Genomic DNA, 20,282 nt, shown 5'->3' with positions numbered 1-20,282 from the left:
TCTCGGTTACCCGAGACAACCCTTCCTCTCTCCCCCCCCCCCCCCCCTCCCCCCAAGTTTACCCTGGCCGGGGTAACTTTTCATTTATTTCTTTGCAAAATTCTACCAGCCGTTTACAAGAGGATCGCGAAGCTGTCGGTAACTTGGAATTTACATCATTTGAACAGTCTCCGTTGGTTGAACCGTTACACCAGAGTTATATTAAATAAGCCCAGTTTTCCATTACATTGTTTTTGCAGGGTTTAAGCAGGCCTTCTCTTAAATTTAGATCTTTTTTTCTAAGAGTCTCCATTTTACATTAACGTGGTCTTTACAGTTTTTGCAAAAGCCCCCATTATCTCATTTAAATTGTTTTCACAGCCTTTGCAAGGTCCCACTTTTTAATTTACATGTTTTTAACAGGCTATGTACAGCCCCCCACCACACCCGTGCAACTTCTAGGTTTTCCATTTACATGTTTTTTACATGTTTCGTACAGGCTCCCTTTCTTTCATTTACATGCTTTTTACATGTTTCTTACAGGCCCCCTTTTTTCATTTACATGCTTTTTACATGTTCCTTACAGGCCCCCTTTTTTCATTTACATGCTTTTTACGTGTTTCTTACAGGTCCCCTTTTATCATTTACATGGTTTTTACATGTTTCTTACAGGCCCCCCTTTTTCATTTACATGGTTTTTACAGGGTTACAAACATAACATTTCCAGACTTTTTACATCATTCGCTTGAATTATTTACACGTTTCTCACACGGTTTAGCAAAGCAATTTACATGTTTTTTACAAAGGCAGATACTGTAAAAGTGCGTAAAATATTTTACAGGTTTTTACATGTTCTTCAAATGATCATTGTCGCAAAGACAATGTAAATCAACATTTACAGAACATTTACATGCTGTACTAAAAGCTGTAAATTTCCTGTAATTTTATTTTACAAAACCCTAACATGTAAATTGTAATTTACAAAGAATGTAAATCAAGATTTACATACTGTAAATTAAAGTTGACATGTCCATGTAAATTTTCAACTTTTCCAGTGAACTCTGACATAAAAGAACACATCAGTCGTAGTGGCCAAGAAACAGTCCTCTCACAAACCATTTTTTCGAGCTCCAATTTCTAGACTTTAGAAAAGAAACAGCTCGAAAAGAAACAGTCTCCCAGGTGATCTGCAAAAAATCACCAATACATATCACCAATCTCTTATGAGAAGTTGCTTGACATGGTTACCATTCACATTAGATTAACAGCCGGCAATGTTATTGGGCTTATAACTACGAAGCTGGTTGGGAAGTTTAAATTATAATGAAGGTAAAATATGACTTCATCATCCTCGGCAAGGTGAAGAAATGCTCCAAGAAAGTCCAAATATACCTCGTTTCTTTCTTTTTTGGAAGTTTCTATTGTAAGGTTAAAATTATGATCTGCATTTATAAACCGTTCGTTGAAAATACAACTGTAACTGAAAAATTGTGGTTACCGTTGTCAGTTTGCAGAAAACTTACTTGTAAAAAATCATTTAACGGAATGTACACGTGTGAGACTTTATTAGCCTTGAGAAGTTATGATAGTTAAATATTTGTGATGTTGCTTTTATTATAGACATTCTATTTACAAAATCTTTTTTTGTTTCTTTAACAAAAAACTATGGTAAGGTTAACACTACCTTAATAAAAGCCAAACCTCATAGTTACCCTGAAACAAGGATGTATATTAAAACGACTAGACATTCTAGGAAATTGAAAAGAGGTTCTAAAATGTGGTAATATAACGGCTTTCTAACACTTAAAGCATGTTTCAAAAACCATTTCAGTTTTCTACCTTAACAATAAGTGCTACACTGCAAAACAATGTCGGTTTACAGGAGAAAGTCCTGAACTGATTCAAAACATACTTGTCTAATAGAGGTCAGCGGATATTCATCAGTGGAACACTTTCTAGATGCTTCAACCTGGATTGTTGGGCACCTCAAGGTTCTTGTTTCGGACCAATACTATTTATTATTTGCATATCTCAGTTGTTAGATGTTATAGAAAAACACCTACTACATGTACATTGCTTTACTGGCGACACTCAGCTTTATTTAAGCTTCTGAGCCACGTCAAGATATTGACGTGAGAAAAGTGGAAAGGTGTATGGTAGATATTCGAAGCTGGATGATTAATGGTAGAATCCTACTCAAAGATGACAAAACGAAGGTGTTATTGTTGTTTACTCAGTTTGCGATATGAAAAACTAGGCGTTTTAATTTGAATAACTGCCTAATTTATACAAATGTGCGGTGGTGTGCTGTATGCTAATTACGTGGTTGCGCGTGCTGTGCGATAGGTGCTAGTGTGAAGGTGTGACATATTTAGTGTAACACCTTTCCCCTTTTGAAAGCTTAAGTTATAATAGAAAATCCATTAGACCTGTTTATCAACGTTCATGCCTCGAGATAAATTCTATTTTGACAGCACACTCCTAGGTAGTTCCTTTTTTAGTCCATAATAAAGTCCCTGAATCTTGAGGGAGACCTTCGTTGTCTCACTGAACGGCATAACGTAGAAATAGGCTCTTGGTCACTTTGGGGTGTAGGTTCCTGCTCCACTGGTTGATCTGTTTCTGTAAGCTCACTTTCAGGCAAGGATACAGTGTCCAAGCGATCATCTCCTCCCTCGAGTTTGTCGTCTAGTTCAGCCTTTGCCTCTCTAATCTGTGTGTGATTCCTTCGAACTGGTTCCGTTAAGGTGTTTACAGTGTCAGACCTTGGTGCAGTGCTTCCAATAACTTCACCATACATCCAAGGTTGGTGCTTATTTCCAGGCCTCGGTTTCACAAACACTTTCCCCCTTGGAGAACTCTCTAAGAGGCCGCGAAGCCCTCTTGTTGTACTGAGCCATTGATCTTAGTCTTCTTTCTGCGATGTCTCCATGCACTAGACTAGACGCTGTCTGTGTGGTGAGTTGGGGTGAGTTAATGTAGGGATGATATCCTTGAGTCTTCTTGACATGAGACATTGTGCTGGGGAGTAGTTGTAACCCTGCTGAGGAGTGTTTCTGTAGGCTAGGAGAGCCAGATAAGGATCCTCTTTCCGAGACTTCTTCAAGATGTTTTTGGCAATCTTAACTGCTGACTCCGCTTTCCCATTTCCCCAGCTGAAGTATGTTGATGATTTGACTATGGTGAAACCGTATTCTCGAGCAAACCTTGAGTATTCGTGACTTTCGAATTAATTGAGGGCCATTATCGGTTATCAGCTCATCTGGGATCCCATGACAAGCAAGCTGTCGCTTCATTGCTCTAATCATTGAGTTAGCCGAGGTGTTTCCGCTGAGGGAGCCCTGGCCGGTGTTGTGGTCTTGGGCAAGACACTTAATTCTCAGAGTGCCTCTCTCCACCCAGGGGTATAAATTGGCACCTGCGAATTGTTGGGGGAAGCTAAACAAATTGCGAGGGAGTGACCTCCGATGGACTAGCATTCCGTCCAGGGGGAGGGGATACTCCTAGCCGCTTCATGCTACAGAAACCGAGATAAGCTCCGGCAGCTATGAGCCAGTCGGCTCCAAGGCTTCACACACAATGGTTGACCATTACGAGGTAGTTGTTTCCATCCAACTGGCAGAGATCAGCACTTATTTTTGACTACGGTCTGCTTGGTATTGTGTGAGATTTTATCGGTTCTTGTGGTCTCTCGCTAACGTATTGAGCACAAAGTCCACATGAAAGGCATTTTTCCTTGATTGCTGCTTGAATTTCGATCCAGGCCAGAAAAGAGATTCGCAAGCTCTTCTTATGCTGCTGTGGGCCCCCTGGTGTGCTTTATGTATTTTCTGCAACATCTCTTCTCGTAACGAGGAAGGGACAATAACTTGGGGAGAACGATAGACCACGCCATCGTAAACGGAAATCTCGTCTCTGAAACTCCAATATTGTCATAGATGCTCCGGCTTTTCCTTCCTTTCTACAGGCCACCCACTAGCTGCCACATCGCACAGGGATGCCAGGACCGAATCCTTGGCGGTCTCTTGTTTGATTTGTTGCATGGTTTCAGATGTGACTCTGTTTGGCTCAATATCCATCTCAGCTATTTCCAACCGGAACACTTCGTTTTCTTGCTCAACATTGGCTGCTGAAGGGTAATCAGCGACAGGTACACGAGGCAAAGTGTCGGCAACGTAAAATTCCTTTCCTTTCTTGCACCAAACTGAAAACTGGTATCTTTGTAGTTTGAGCATCATTCGCTGCAGTCGGCTAGGTGCTTTGCTAAGAGGCTTCTTGAAAATTGTCTCGAGCGGTTGATGATATGTATGTACTGTGGTGTCGTGTTTTCCATAAAGGTACTGGTGCCACTTACCCATGCAAGAGACAATGGCAAGACACTCCTTTTCAATTTGAGCGCAATTCTTCTCGGTGTTGTTCAGTCTGTGCGATGACAGACAGGCTGATCGTTTTGTAACAGCACGCCACCGTTTGCATCTTCAGACACATCCACTTGCAGAGTTACTTGCAGAGTAGGATCGTAGTAACGTAGTGCAGTCGCTGATGCAATGAGATTCTTGGCTGTGTCGAACACGTTTTCATGGTTGTTTGACCACGGGAATGTAGAGTTCTCTTTTATCGTCTCTCAGCGGAAGAGCTGTTTCCGACAAGTTGTGGCAGAACTTGCTTAGGTACTGGCACATGCCAAGAAAGCGCTGCATCCCAGCCTTGTCTTTGTGATTGCGTCTACTTTGGCTGGGTCTGGTTCCACCCCTTTATCCGTGAGTTTGTGCCCCGTGAACGTGACAAAAGGAGATTTATACTGAAGCTTTTTCGCAGACCGTCGGAGATCCTACTCGCTGCACTTCTGTAATAGGCTTGTGAGATTTTTGTCATGATCAGGATCAGCTTCCTCTTTTGAATTGCCACATCCGAGGACACAGATATCTACGGCATTGTTAATTACTCCTTGCAAACCATCTAAGAATTCATGTCGCCGTCGTTGATACTCTTCAGGTCCAGAGGCTATCCCAAATGGCATCCTGCAGTAGCAGTAGCGACCGCTTGGCCCCTAAAGCGAGGTTAGTAACGATAATTTTTCGTCCAACTCGATGGTGTGAAAGGCCTCTGAGACGTCAACAATAGTGACAACTTTTGCATTGGTTAGAAGTGGAAGCTTTTCTTCAATCGTCGGTATCGTGTACTTGGGTCTTCGGATGACCATATTGATGGTTTGGCTTAGATCAATGCATATTCAAAGTTTCCCGTTTGGCTTTTCTTTCCCCAGGATGTTTGAGAACCAGCCTCTGGGTTGTGTGACTGTTTTTATGATGCCCTCATTAGAAAGTCTCTTTAACTCTTCATTTACTCTGTCCAACTTCGCCACGGGAACTCAGCGCACTGGCCTGACATTGGGATCCAGCTCGATGTGTATGGAGGTTTTTACAGGATTTCCACGCCCTGGGCTGAATACGTTCGAGTAGCACTGTAATACATTGTCCTTCGTCAGCTTTCCTAGTGGTGGAGCTGGTTCCGGATTTTGCGAAATTTCTTCAACTGCGTTTGCCGTCTCGTCAGCGTACACCTTCAGGTAATTTAGGGCTTGTGCATCCCTTCCACTGAGAAGTGCTGATTTCTCATCTAGAACGTTTACCAAAAAGAAATCCATGGTGTAAATCCTGCCCCTTCTCTCGCAGCATAAGGTCACCTGGCCTTCAGGACGCATAGTTTCACTTCCATACGTGTTTATCTTGCTTCTAATCCGACGAATTTCTGAGTTAGGAAATTGCTTTCTCAGAAGAGTGTTGGGAATGGTATTGCAAGTGAATGCAGAGTTGATCTGCGCCTTCACGACTTTTGTTTTCTCTCATGTATTAGGTAAGGCTTCCTCGTTTGTGTCTTCAGGGACAAATTTGGACTGTTGTTGTCGAGCTTGTCGTCGTGTTCCACGCCTGCAGACGCGCGCGAAATGGCCAGAGATACCACATTTTCCACATTTTTTCCCATTGCCGGGCATTGTTGCTGACGGGGCTGTTGATGTTTCAAGCTACACCAAAGACACTGTGACAACTGGGGCGATTTGGTTGTGTAGTTAACCTGCTCCTGCTGTGTGTTTCTGGCTGTTTTCATTAGCTGATTCGCGAACGTGGTTGCCTCGAATGTTTTGGCGACTTCGACCACTTTGCGTAGTTTGACCTTTGCTTGAATGGTTTTATGCCTGTGCCCTTTCCCGATGAACTTCACTCGAAGGGCATCCGACGTTAGGCCGGCGATAAATTGGTCCCTCATGAGTTCGTCTGCAAAGTCTTGATTTCGTATTCTCGTCTCCCATGACGCGATCGACTCATTTACTTGTTGCAGTAGGCAAAGGGATTTTTGTCGTTCCCGTGATACTCCAACACTAGCGCCATAATGTTCTCTTAACGCATTGACAACACTGTGAGGTTTCTTCAAATCGGCTTCGCTTAAACCCAGACTGTATTTGTGCACCGTTCCTGCCGCAGGAGACAGATGCCCTGAGGCATGCCATAGCTTTATCCGGCTTGGTTCACTTGGCTTCGTCGGTTTCTTTCGATGTATCGTACCAATTTTGCATTATGCAGTAATCTATCAAATTCTCGATGTAGGTTTCAAGGTCGTGCTTTCATCTCCTGTTGTTTTGAATTCTGGAAACGGTGTGTTCGAAGTCTTCTTGGTTTAAACCGGAGAAAACATGACTAGTAGATCACTAGATCCAAATATCCGTTGAGGAATAATCAACCGGCACGCTGCCACCATGTTGTTTACTCACTTTGCGGTATGAAAAACTGGGCGTCTTAATTTGAATAACTGCCTAATTTATACAAATGCACGGTGGTAGTGCTTTATGCTAATGACGTGGTTGTGCGCGCTGTGTGATAGGTGCTAGTGCGAAGGTGTGACATATTTACATAGTGTAACATTATTACCTTAATTGGAACACGTATCAGCTAAATAAGTTAGATTGCAACATTTGTTTACGCATTGATGATAATGACATTACTCTGTTGCCTGTGCTTGAGGTATGCAGGACTACATTCTAAAATTTATATAATATTAAAAAAAAAATTACGAAATAACTATCTGAGGATAGTCTGTGTACAATTGTCCATGCCTTTATTACCTCTTGACTCAGCTATGGACTTCCCAGTGTGCAAATTTTTAAGCTACAGCGTGTCCAAAATGCAGCTGTTAGGCCTATTCTGTCAAAGGCACCCTATTGCCCTTGACAGAAACTTCGAGGAGACTGTCTCTCAGTGCCACTGAGCTTTTGTCACTAGCATTACTGGGATGGTGGGAGGCGCAGTGGCTTCACGGTTAGCGTGCTCGTCTCTGGATCGAGCGGCCCTGGTTCGAACCCTGGCCGGGGACTTTTTGATCATGGCACGTTACTCTCACAGTGCCTGCCTCCAGCCGGGTGTATAAATTGGTGCCAGTGAACTTAATAGAAAGGAGAGATGCTTATACCAATACGGGAATAAAGTAATCCCACCTTTTGTTACGTTGTACAAGTTTACCATCTCTTTTGGCAATCAACAATTTTATGTTAAGAGGTGGCTTTCAATTTAGCCTTAAAAACTTCTAAAGACGGTTTTGTATTGTAGAGCTTATACCCATAGATATAAACTTCGCACGCAAAAGAATGTGGTTAATTACTATAAATTCTTCATCAATATCAAATTTACCGAACAAAACGTCTTTGAGTGAAAAACCTTCTAATTCGCTTTTATGGATGGCCAGCCAATTTATATTGAAGTACTCCCAACTTTGTGTCCAAAGTAAAATTGAAGGCTAATGAGCCGATTTCTTTTCAATCCATGGGGTAGTAGAAATACTCCTGGTCGCTTCATGCTACTGAAACCGGGATAAGCTCCGGCCTAACGAGCCACTTGGCTTGTATGCAGACTTAACTCTTTACCAATCTATAGAGTGGTTAGGTTGCTCTTTCTTTCGTTTGAGTGGTCGAAGGAATTTCTTTACTGGAACGGAATTCTCTGTAAAGTGTTTTGGAGGAGATGCTTGAAAGAAGAAACATCTCGCCTCTTATTGGCACTAGAAACGAATTTTTCAATGAAAACATTCGGTTCAACGTGAACACGTTTTCCTTCTCTTGACGGTAGAATGCCGATCATTCGGTATGGCACTAACTACTCCAGTTAACAGGAAACATTGAATTGGAGTCAGTTTTACATTGAGGATTTTTTCACTTCCTAGAAAAATATCTTTGGAAACCAAATCTCCGACTTAACTTATCCTGAATGCATTGTGAAAGAAGGCACGGTATAGTGATTTACCATCATTCAGAATGTATTCATTACTCCACACAAGTTGATTCATTACAGCTTCATATCAACTCAACTCAAGAAAAATTTCCAAGGACCAGCATAATCTTCAATATACTTCTTCAAACACATAGTTCTTTGTGCTAGAATCATAGAATCTAAGTCAAGCATCTTTAACCCTCCATATTCAATGTTATGAATCAAAGCTAATAGTTTTATCTTATCCTTTCTTTTTCAAATGAAATTAAAAAAATCTTTGTTTGCTGCGTACATGAGATCATTGGAAACATGAATAAGGGAAGCTGCAGACATAAATCTTGGAATGGCAAATGATTTGACAATTTGTATTTTCCCAATAAGAGTGAGCCCTCTCCACTTCCACACACTTAATGTTTAATATCTTTGAGGTCCGCCGACTTCCAACAATTTCGTCCAGTCGTTGATGGATTTGTAGTAGCATACTGTTTGAAACCATTCAATTTTTTTTGAACAACCATTAAGAGCTTTTAGGAAGTTCAGTCGAAAATTGAGCCCCCGCGAAGTGTTTTTTTGATGTAGTACTAGAGGTAAATTGAATGCATAGAAGCCATTTAAAACTGTCGGTAAACAAAGGCCTAGGGAGGCGTGGTGGCCTCATGGTTAGTGTATGCGCTCGTCCCCGGATAGAGCGGTCCGGGTTCGAGCCCTGGCCGGGACATTGCATTGTGTTCTTGTTCAAGATACTTTACTCTCAGTGCCTCTGGATCTCTACCCAGGTGTATAAATGGGTACCGGCGAACTTAATGCTGTGGGTGGCCCTGCGATGGACTAGTATCCCATCCAGGGGGAAGTAGAAATATTCCTTGTCGCTTCATGCTACATAAGTCGGTGTATGTCTGATGGGCCACTTGGCTCGTATGCAGACTTTACTTTAAACAAGGGCCTAGTGCACTATACGTAGCCATTCCGGTATTATGATCATTGCTCTTGTCAAATTAATGGCATTTCCCCCACGACCTCCATATACATAACAAAGATCGATATGTTTGGGCTCAATAATTATTTAGGCAATCGACACTTTTAACATGTTTCTACACCAACAGAGTAGAACATGATAAGTAAAACTTTGTTTTACATTTAAAGGTCTTGCAGAGTTTTTGTAGTTCATCATCAGAAATAGCAGATGGCATTCTTTGCGAGGTTTGTCAGTCACGTTTATGAACGGATAGTGGGGAGCAGGCCTGTGGAGGAAGAAATGATACCAGCTATTCAGGTGAATCGAGTCGTACTTTTCATATTAGTGTTAGCTTATTTCTATCACATCTAGCTCGCGGCAAAATTCAGGTCTTACCCAAACGTCAATCTATTTGTAATAACTGGTGTAAGTTTTACATTGTTCCAATAAAGCACTTTTGGCCAGAAATGCACGCCATAACGACAATGGCAGATTTGACGAAATTTGGTCAAACTGAGTGAATGTCGACGAATTGGCGAATGTTAGTCAAATTTGTCAAAGCGGAATCAGCTTGGTGGAATTGACGATTTTGACGACTTTTTCGCCAGCCATAACCATGCAAATTATCTCATCAGAGACGGCCTTAGCGTGATGGCCAATTTGACGATTTTGGCGATTTTTATACAAATTATATCATCAGAGACAGGCCTAACATGTTGGCGAATTTGACGATTTTGGCGATATTCACTCATATAATTTTCTCAACAACCTTGGCAAAATCGTCACTTTCGCCAAAATTCCAACAGATGTACAAATTTCGTGAAATCGGTCAAAATCGTCAACAAAATTTTGTCAAATCTGCCATTTTCGTTACTGCATGCATTTCTGGACATATCCCGAATAGAGGGAAGACTCACGTCCGGTAAAAAACTGATTGAAAGTCCTTGTTATGATCGAAACACCTTAACATGCAAAAATTACTGATAACCGGAAAATTGGCTTAGATTTTAAATGATAGCTGAAACATCAATGCAAATTAATTGAGCTAAGAACGGAGATTCCAGAACCAGATCCTGAAGGTAGAACTGTTAATGTTGGCCACCCTTCTAGTTTATCGACACTTGCAAACACTTGCCACTCCCCCCCCCGGGAAGGTTACGCGAATTTCCCGATCTCTATATTCTGTTCTAATTATGGTCATGATTATATTTTAGGGGGAGACTTGTTATCCCAATGGAAAAAAATATGGCTGCATCGTATCTTACTATGTTAAAGGACAAGGCAGAGTTGACATTCCCGAAACCATAAACCCGTGGCAAGCGTTGGATCATCATTCGTTTCACGTGTCGTCTAGTGAGGCAATCGACAAAGCTTTGAAGGCGAGAATAACCCAATCAGTGCGCCAGAATAGTGCATGGTTCCAGAAAATATCCATACCCACCCAACGAGGATTTTTGGAAATTCCAAGGTGGAGGGGGGTCTCAAAGACATATTTTTAAAGGAAATTTACCCTGCAAGAAAGAGATTCCATCCTCTTCTGCTCAGTGAGAGACTAGAGGGAACTTTGCTTACAACCTCTCAATCGTTTTTCAAAACGCTGTCCATTTGCGAGGTTGCCGACAATATCTGCTGTCCTGTGACTGGCTAAAAATTAAAACTGGCAACGCTGCACTGACATGGGTTCGTCATGTACTCATCGAATTCAAAACTTTTGTTCGATGATGAATAAGTGGCAATCTTTGGTCTTTTGGTGTTTGCACAGTTCCAGAATTTAACTATTGCTGTTCATCAACAGAAGAGATTGGACTTTCCAGGGGGGGCAAGGGGTTCTCTAAGACCAAAAAAATTAAAGAAATGTATCAAGCTCAATTGGAATTTCCAGAGGGGTGGGGGGTCTTGGAAAAAATCCCCTCTGTACGGAAGGTACGGATATTTTTCTGGAACTACACATTGAAGTTAACAAGCTATTAACATGATGTCAGGGGTGATAGGTTTCATAATTTTCAAAAAGTTTGTTTATCTGCAACCAGCTTTTTTTTTTTTCTCAGCCAGTTGTTTCGTTTCGCTAAGTACTTCGTAGTTTTGAACAAAATTTCTGTAGTTTCTCTAACAAATTAAGGGTGGAAAAGTCGAAATTCAATTAATCCGCTGCAGTTCAACTGAAAATAACTAAAAATTTGATTGGGTGTAAACATTTTGCATAACAAAGCAGAATATATGTGACATGCTGACGTAATTCACGCATACCCGGTAGGAAATCGAACGGCTGGAAGCAAAGGTTACTATTGTCTTGCACCGAGAAGAAAGGGAAGTGAATTTATTATCTCTGTCTTGCAGCGTAAAGGAAAGTATGAACTAAAACTGGAATTTACAGAGGGATAGGGAGGGAGAGGGGAGGAACTTCAAACAAAAATGTCCTCTATGGGAGAGGTATGGATATTTTCCAGAACAACACAATGACATGGGAGAAGACATAAAAAATTTTAGGCCGTTTTTAAAAATACATAACTTTCCAAGCTGGTGGAAAACAACCAAAGAAGAAATAATAAACTGAAAATAACAAGGATGGTTCCTATGGTTACCAGCCCATGCAGTAAGTTAGAGAAACTGAACAAAAACTCATCTCCCATTCATTCTTTTTTTAAACTTCTCACCTCTTCTCTCATAAACCAGGCGGTGTTGGACACGGTTCACGTGACAGTATTCGACCAATCATATGTCGTGTCAGCCGGAGCAATGGCGGACACATTTTTCGTTGCGAATGGAGAGTAGGTTGTCGTTTCTCGACCGATTTCTGCACTCATCATGAGAATCAAGCGAACATTTTCTAGGAGCTGTTAGTGTAATATCTAGACCAGTTATTTGCCAAGTCTCAAGTGCAGGTAAGCAATTTTTGTATCAGAACTAGTCAATGAGAATCATGCTATGTTAAAAACGTTTGTGTACCACACGCGCTTGACATGGATATTCTTTGGTCGTTTGCGGGGTAACAGGGATCAGTATTGTGAATTATTTTTGCGTGAAACTTTAGTTCGAGAGTTGAACTTTAAGAAAAGTCCGGCGGGCCCAGGCGAGCCCCGCCGTTTTAACGGTCAAAATCGGACTTGAAGCCGGGGCATTTTCCTTGATTTGTCAGGAGTAGTTGTGTGATTTCTACCATTGTTATTTTGTGGCTCGGCTTGTTCCCTTTACATCTTAATGTTTTCTTGTTACGTTTTTTTTTTTGTAGCGCGTATGTCATCCGTTTGTTTGGCCGATGTTCAAGATTTTTGGATCCTGCTTTGGATGCTAGTCCATTAAAGATATCATCTCATTTACAGTGAATTTTCACTATCATGATCACTGCCTGTCTTGAATTGTTATCTCTAACAGAAATTTACTACTCTTGGATCGGATGTTATTGGTCAGTCATCTATGGCTGATTATTTTTGATCTCTCACTTCTTTATGCTTGTTTTCCTTTGAATGTTGGTAGTAGTGGGAGACTATACATCAATAAATAATAAGTGTTTCATGTGTATAGTTACGTATAATTGTCAACTTACCTGGAGCAGAACCAGCCAATGTGTTTGAAGCAAATGCTGAATTACCCGCTGGTATTTTTAAAGACTATGGGCTTGGACTTAATTTTGCTATATTTCCCAAGAACTAAATTTATCCACTTACACTGTAGTGATCTAACAAGGAAGGCTACAGCATGCTGCTGTTTAGGATATCAAATTTAGAATGGAATAGACCAAAACAGAATACATAATGACATAATGCAAGTGACTACTTAGAAAGCTGCATGGCAATCCCAAGTTTTAAGAGCTACTGCAAGTGTTCAATATAGTGCATCTGCTTGTATTTTAAAATGTTGTTACAATTTAGTTATTTCAGTCAAAACATCTCACTACAGATGATCTAGGATACAGCTACATGCTAGATTATTCTGAATTCAGTTGGTCACAGTCATTACGAGTCGACACGAGGAAGAGCTGTGGAGACTGTTTTTGGCAAAACATTTAACAGCCAATGTAGGAAATGTTAATATCGGTACACGATCACTGTGTTGTTGACCACAGGACTTGCAGTAAATAATAAATTTTAAACTGACAGATATTTCAAATGGCCTGCATAGCACTGTTCTGGGTAAATAGCTCCCTTTAGTTTACACAAGTTACATTGAACCGTAAACTTCAGCAGAGGTGTGATATGAGGATATGCAATGAAGGTACAGGACCATGAGCTATTCATTCATTGCTAATTGACCGTGCCTATCATTCACAATCTTCCAGTTTACTAATTTATAAGTGAACTTAATGTTGGCCGCTGTTTCCAGAATATGGTTTTTGTGCTATTTTGCTGGTTTTTTGTTGTGCTTGTCAGCACTTTGCAAATATTCAGTTTAAAAAGCATACTTTGGAATTGAATTATTATTTGCAAGTAAATGTAAGTCAGTTGTTTTTTTTCACATCCCCCATCTGCAATTTTAGTTGCAACCACTTTAAATAGCATGAGGTATATTATTTGTCAAAAGCATTCATTTCATGTAATTCAACGAAGCCTTCTTTCCATTGAACCTGATTTCCCTTTTACATGGCCTCACATGTACTGAGAACCCAGGAATGGACACTTGGAGCAGATACAAACTACATCCAACACCTAAACACTAGGCGAAGAGAAATCTCACACTCGCATCAGTTTGAACATTGATATTGCCAGGAAATATTTTATGATATTTCAAGGAAGTTGAACAAGACCAAAATCGTGTTATCCCATTGTCTACAAAATAGATCCACACGGTACATATTTAATCTTGGATTTGTAAGTTGAACAAGAATTTGCTGGAAGTGTGACCTGGTACAGGGCACGAATACAATTATTTTTTACCACTTCTATTAAAGCAAAACATACCCTACTTCTTCCATTAAGCTTCTAGGTTTTTTAATTCCATTTATTGCAAATTGTTTTTGTTATTTTGAAAGAGCCATAGCTCATTAGCAAGCTGTTTATGATTCCTTTTGGTTAATAAGGAAATATAGCGGGCGAAACTCGATTAATCAAGCTTTGCACAAGTTTTCAAGGACAAAACATTGCTTTGATTTCGAATTATTCAACCCTTTTCTTCGTACGTTTTACTTCTCAGCTCTCTTATCGTCGAACGAAAACATAATATCTTTTAACAACCATGTTGTCGGCCAGCGATACACTGATACACTTCACACACAAGTCGAGATATCTAAAGCCTGGTTCTCATATGCCGCCGACATACCTGGAACATAGCCGCCGACACGGCCTGGGACACCGTTACGGAATATGTGAACATTTATCGCCGAATCATAATCTATCCCAGGCATTGACCACCGGCTTGCCTGCAAAGTTGAGCTGAGTTCAACTTTGCAGGCAAGCCGGCGGTTGTCGGCGGTTGTCGGCGATGAAAATATTTTATGTGAACATCATCTGCGGACGCAACGTACTCCAGTAAGACGATTGGATCCACATTTATAGGTAAACTATTTGAAAATTGCGCAATTCGATTTGCATTTCGAGTAAATTTGAGTATGTCGGCGATCCATCGCAGATAAGCCGGGGACCCGCCGGGACAGATCGCCGAACGTTGTCTGTTGCAACCGGCGACTACGTCGCAGGTAGGTCGGCAGGATATGAGAACCAGGATTAAGAAGGAAAGTGCCGAAGGTAGGTTCAATTCCGGCAAGTTAAGATCGAATTCGAAGAGGTCAGAAACGGAAATAATTTGTTTTTCAACCGTAGAGATCCGACGAACCGCGAAGCTTCGATTCCTAAAACCATCTGTTCAGCACTGAAAATGGTGGCTTTGTAAATCGAGCCTAGGTCATCTACAGCTATTACTTGGCCTGCGGAACATTTCATATGGATGTCATTCCAGATTTCTTTCAGATTCGGATGCGAACGAACCTCCTATAAGTCATATTTCCACATCACCATCAGCAGTGGAGATGTTTGCCGTTCAGCGATCAGATGAAAATGAGCTTCGGGTAAAATTCTCCCGGCATGCTTTGCGAGTCGTGTCCAACACCGCCTGCTCATAAAGCATGAATAATCACAATTTTTTTCTGTATTAAATCTCAGGGTTATCTACCTTGCGGAAAATACATCTTAATGACATTTTAACAGAACTTTTATTGATGATATCAGAAAGATGCATGTTGAGAGAAATACATTTATAATAAGAAAATCGAAAGTCAAGGGAAGGCAATTGAAAATGTGTTTTTAATTCCTTGTAAACGCTGGGATGCCTTCCCCCTAGGAAATTTTCTATTTTTAGAGGGTTGAAAATATCATTTTCCATGCTTTCCAGAGAACAGATCATAAATCAAAACATGGAAAAGCTTTCACTAGTATTTAGTCACCTATGTTGTGTATATGTCAACCTTCAGGATAATTATTACGCCATTTGTGAGTAACCTAACGTGTCAGTGTTTCAAAATGAGTCCTCATGCAAAACCTTTCATGTAAAAATGAGGTTGATTTGCATGAAAATGAACCTAATTGTAGAGGGAACACATTTTCATATCACAAGTGAGATCTTCAGACTACAGAAACCACAGACAATTACAGACACCACAGACAACAGAGGGATTCCGTCGGTCGCAGAACTATATAAATTTAGTGTTTGGTTTTCACTTAATCCTAAGATATACCCTCTGTCTTTATATATTAATTTCTGAAAGTCTAAATAATTGAGCACTATTCTTTCATATCAAGAGCCACATTCAGTATTTAGTTTGAGGGAAAAAAAGAATTGACAAGCTGGGACGGATGGTTACTCAAGCAAAGCGACACATAATTTAACTGATGGCTGACCTTGCTAGATATTTTATTATCATCTTTGGTTAAAATAGCAACTCGATTTATCTATAGTGAGCAAACAATTGTACAATGAAAGCACTGATACGGATCATTTGCGCTCGAGTGATTTAACTGCCACCCTTACCAATCATTCAGTCCCATTGGCCCGGCACATTGCGTTGATGGTCTGTGAAAATTTTTTTTTTTTCATTAAAAATATCCCAAACCCTCTTCTTTAGTGTTTAATTAGGATGTCAGCAATTATCTAAATTCTTGTATAACAAAAACAATTAAAGGATTTATTTTGAAACAAAACAGATTTGTTCCATGACCAATGGAAACTCGTCTGTTTTGTGTGGTTTCTGTAGTTGAAGATCTTGGTTGTGACTGATTATTTAAGCAGTAAACATTCCAAACATATTTCAGGTGTTCAGAGTTTTGCAAATTTGACTGTAAATATTTAATAGACAATTTTCCCCTATTTAAATGAAGAAATACTTTTTCCTGGATTTTCAGAGGTTAATGAATGTGTGTAGGTGCTTTTGGTCACTATAAGCCCCAGCTTCTACTCAATGCCTGTCCTTGTTTGCACCATGCGATACTGCGAATACCTCTGTCATTGTTACCACTGCTTGCTATAGTCACTTGCAATACATGTGATGCTAGTAATAGAAACTGGGAGACTAGCTCTGCCAGATGCAGAATATTTGGATCATGTGTACTATAAAAGGCATTCGCGGTCGAGTGTCGATTGTTACCCTCGATTGACACTCGATCAATATTCAATTGACACTCCCTTAACACTCGATCAACATCTCAGTCGACAGTCAGTTGAGAGTTGACTAATTTTCACAGACACGACATTGAGTGTGGATTGAATATATATGAGTCAGTTGATACTCGGCCGACTATCAACTGACTGTCGGTCGAGTGTGGATCAGGTGTAAATCAAGATGTTGATAATGAGTGTCAGCGGAGTACAGTCAATCGAGATGCCCATTGAGTGTCGATCGACAGCTTTTATTCAGTTCTTTTGTTTTGTTTTCCTTTGCAATTCACATTTTCAGTACTTTCTTAAAGCATTGAAGTAGGTGCACGACTTTAATGTTGGCGTGGATTGCTTCAATTAAGTGTCCCATAATATTGTCAGAGCTAATCCTACAGTTTCCCTCGCATAAAGTGGCTCAAAGAAGGGATGCCAATCTATCATAGCTTGCCTCTTATATCCCTTTATAAACCTGTGTGGAGAGAGGTAATGTGAAAGTAAAGTGTCCTGCACAAGAGCACACTGTAATAACCCTATGCAGCTCCTGCGGTCCGGCAGACCACTCGATTCCGAGTCCAACCTAAACCACTAGGCAACCAACCATATAGTTAATTCAATGTTTGTCTTTTCCATCCTTAGATCCAAGAACTTCAAAGTGGTTATTTGTACCATCCATCTGTTCACCTATAACTGCAGTAATAACTTATTTGTTGTTAGTATGGCTGGTTCCAAGAGTCATGAGATCCAGAGAAGCTTTCAAACTTACCACCTTACTAGTGATTTGCAATGCTGCTTTGACATTACTGAATGTATAAATCTGTGTTGAGGTAAGTTTTAAATCGAAATCTTATATAATTTTCAATCTTTAAAGCAGAAATTTTTAAAGCAAGCCTTGTGCATGTGGTACACAATGGCATCTGTAGTCTATCACATGCTCACGTCAACAGCTGACAGGTACGTGCAAAAATGTGGCTTGGACGAGTTTGTCATCACAAAGTCTGACCACTTTGTGTTGGCAGCATGCGGGCATACAAGAGCGCTTGCTTCCGAGATCAGGTCTGGAAAAGATCTTCTGAAAAATAAGGATGAGCGCGCTCGGACACTGCTATACATCGCAAGTAGGTCAGGTTTCTATGAAACGTGCGCGTTACTCCAAGAGAAAGGCGCATCTATCGATGAAGTACAATCTACTGGTAGCAGGCCCCTTCATGATGCAGCATACTATGGTCATACACTGATCGTTGAGCTTTTACTCCAACATGGTGCGAAAACTGACATCAAAAACCAGTTTGGAAGGACTGTTCTGGACGAAAGTGCCACGCCCGAGATACGTAGTCTGATCCAAACCGCGCGCGTCGACAGGCAAAATTTTGTCTTTTACCACAGAGCTCAGAGGTAAGTGCCTTGTACACAGAGTGTGACTGATAAAGTACCAAAAGGAAGTCGTAGCTAAGGAACTCACACGTGATCAGAGCATCCTTGACGAAGGCACGCGAGCCCAGTGGGATGGTATTTGCCGCTATTGGGATCTAGCATGGTATGGTACTCATTTTAGACATCTGGAGTCCATCATAAAGAACGGCCTTATCCCCGCTGGCTCAAATGGTATATTGCCAGAAGAGGGCCACTTCGAACTCAACAGAGCGTATCTTGGTATCGCTAGCTGGGCAGCAGCGATTTTCCCCTCCCCATGCATTTTGTACTCATCTCATGAAGCGTATTCGGAGCGAGTCATCTCTGAATCCCAGGAATGGTGCGTCCTCTTGAAAGCCTACTGCAAACCTGGCAGCTACAAATCATATAAATCCACGGTTCTCAACTTCGAGTCGAAATCTCCCGACCCTGAAATGCGTGTGCCTGTCGAAGACTTGCGTGTTTTGCGCGTCGAGTCTGCACGCAACGTTGTCGTCTATTCCCTGATGTTCGTGCGGAGCAGCTTTCTTGAGGATAAACACATGAACTTAGATGAAAAAATGAAAATCTTGAGCCAAGAAAAAAACTCGCCATCTTGATGCAGTGTATCTTGAGACTCCAAGTACGAAATGATTGTAAAATGTTTCCTTTCGACTCTTATAATGACATCGTTGGTGTACACTGGAAACGAAGAAGAAAATAGAACCCTGCACAGAAATAAATTATTCCTCCCGTATTTTAACCCTCCCTCGGGGGCTGTTACACCTTTTTATGGTCTATACGGGGAGGCTCCGCCCGAAAGGGGTAATTTTTTGGGATTAGGTATATGAAAGGTTAGTGATTGAGTTGAGGTTTATGAAAAGTTAGGAAAATATGTCATTTAGTTATGTTAAAGGGCCTTTAATTAAAATATTTCAAACAGACGCACCTTATGGCTGTATAATGTCATTTGTTAGGCACTACATGAACTTCCTTTCCAGCGATTTATTTATAATAAGGGCCAGTTATGAAAGTATGTGAAAGGGGAACCTTTTTTCAATGAATCGTATACAAAAGGGGCACCTTTTCTGGCAAAATGGTATACAAAAGGGTAAGGGGTTGAACCTCGGAATGGGCCTCCCCGTAGAGAATTCCTCCTTCCCCTGGGATTTCCACTTTTGAATTGAATTTTAGTGCATTCTGCTTTTAGTGCTTAGTACGCGGTAGGCTATTGCGTAATGTGGAATGATATACAATTGGACCCCGCTAATTCGAACTCATTATTTCGAACTCCAAACCTTTTCCCTCGGACTTGCCCTTCATTCATTTACTATCGGCTGTTTCGAACTAATTTTTGCTTCCTCTGAGAGTTCGAAATTGTGGGGTTCAACTGTATGTTACTGATTTCAAAGGACTACTGGCCTAGAACTACCAACAATTACATGGACATTCTTGCTTGTTCACCAGGCATATCGTAGGTCAACTCAGGTCACAACTTAACCACGGTCGAACGCAAAACTTCAATGCCACTCTCGGTTTTCCTGGCCTCGAGGTTTGTAAGGGTTGGAAGCGAAAATATACAAACTGCAAGCCGGTAAAGCAGGTGAACAACAATTCTTAAATTCTCTATGTATATGCGGCGTACAAAGCTTAACTTTTTAGTGGCTGTCTTAATTATGATTAAATTCGGCTAAAATCTCTAGGAGTTCGGAAATAACGCGGCAATTTTGGTGGGATCGACGGTAGAAATTGCGCGCGCCTGATGCATTTGGTCGACTTAAGACCCCAGTCAGCTCCGCCATTTTCCATGCCATCGAAATTATTGATGTTGCATGGTGACGCAAAATCTTATTGCTTTACTGTAAGTGGTGTTCCTGAAAGTATCTTTAATTATCTTGATTAGTTTCACAGTGATTTCCTTCGTTTCGAAATGCTCCGAATAAAATATATTAGCCAATCTCTCGCATGACAAAAACAAAGTTGTGGCTGACTGGGGCATTTTAAGAGTCACAACAATCTTGTTCCTAAAGCAAGCTTTCTTGTTGTCAATACTACAATGAGCCTGCCATAATACCTCAAGTTTGATTACTTTTAGGACGTACGCATATTATCGGAAGAGA

General features: G+C 40.9%; 1 long non-coding RNA gene and 2 pseudogenes across 1 annotated transcript; 2 read left to right on the top strand and 1 right to left on the bottom strand.

Annotated features, from left to right (window-relative positions):
- Positions 1-5,060: 5,060 nt before the first annotated feature.
- On the bottom strand, positions 5,061-7,496 carry LOC149096569 (uncharacterized; annotated as a pseudogene).
- Positions 7,497-11,236: 3,740 nt separating this feature from the next.
- LOC149096568 (uncharacterized) lies at positions 11,237-12,516 on the top strand. Its single transcript, XR_016204657.1, has 2 exons — positions 11,237-12,074; positions 12,422-12,516. It is a non-coding gene; the product is annotated as an uncharacterized LOC149096568 (long non-coding RNA).
- A 5,079-nt stretch (positions 12,517-17,595) lies between these two features.
- Positions 17,596-18,845, top strand: LOC149096567 (uncharacterized; annotated as a pseudogene).
- The last annotated feature ends 1,437 nt before the right edge of the window (positions 18,846-20,282 follow it).

Source organism: Orbicella faveolata, unplaced genomic scaffold, assembly GCF_042242905.1.
Source record: "Orbicella faveolata isolate gen_17 unplaced genomic scaffold, um_ofav_v1 contig_48, whole genome shotgun sequence".
Classification (NCBI taxonomy): domain Eukaryota; kingdom Metazoa; phylum Cnidaria; class Anthozoa; order Scleractinia; family Merulinidae; genus Orbicella; species Orbicella faveolata.
Note: the sequence above shows the minus strand (reverse complement) of the source record. Positions and strands in the feature narration are given on the sequence as shown.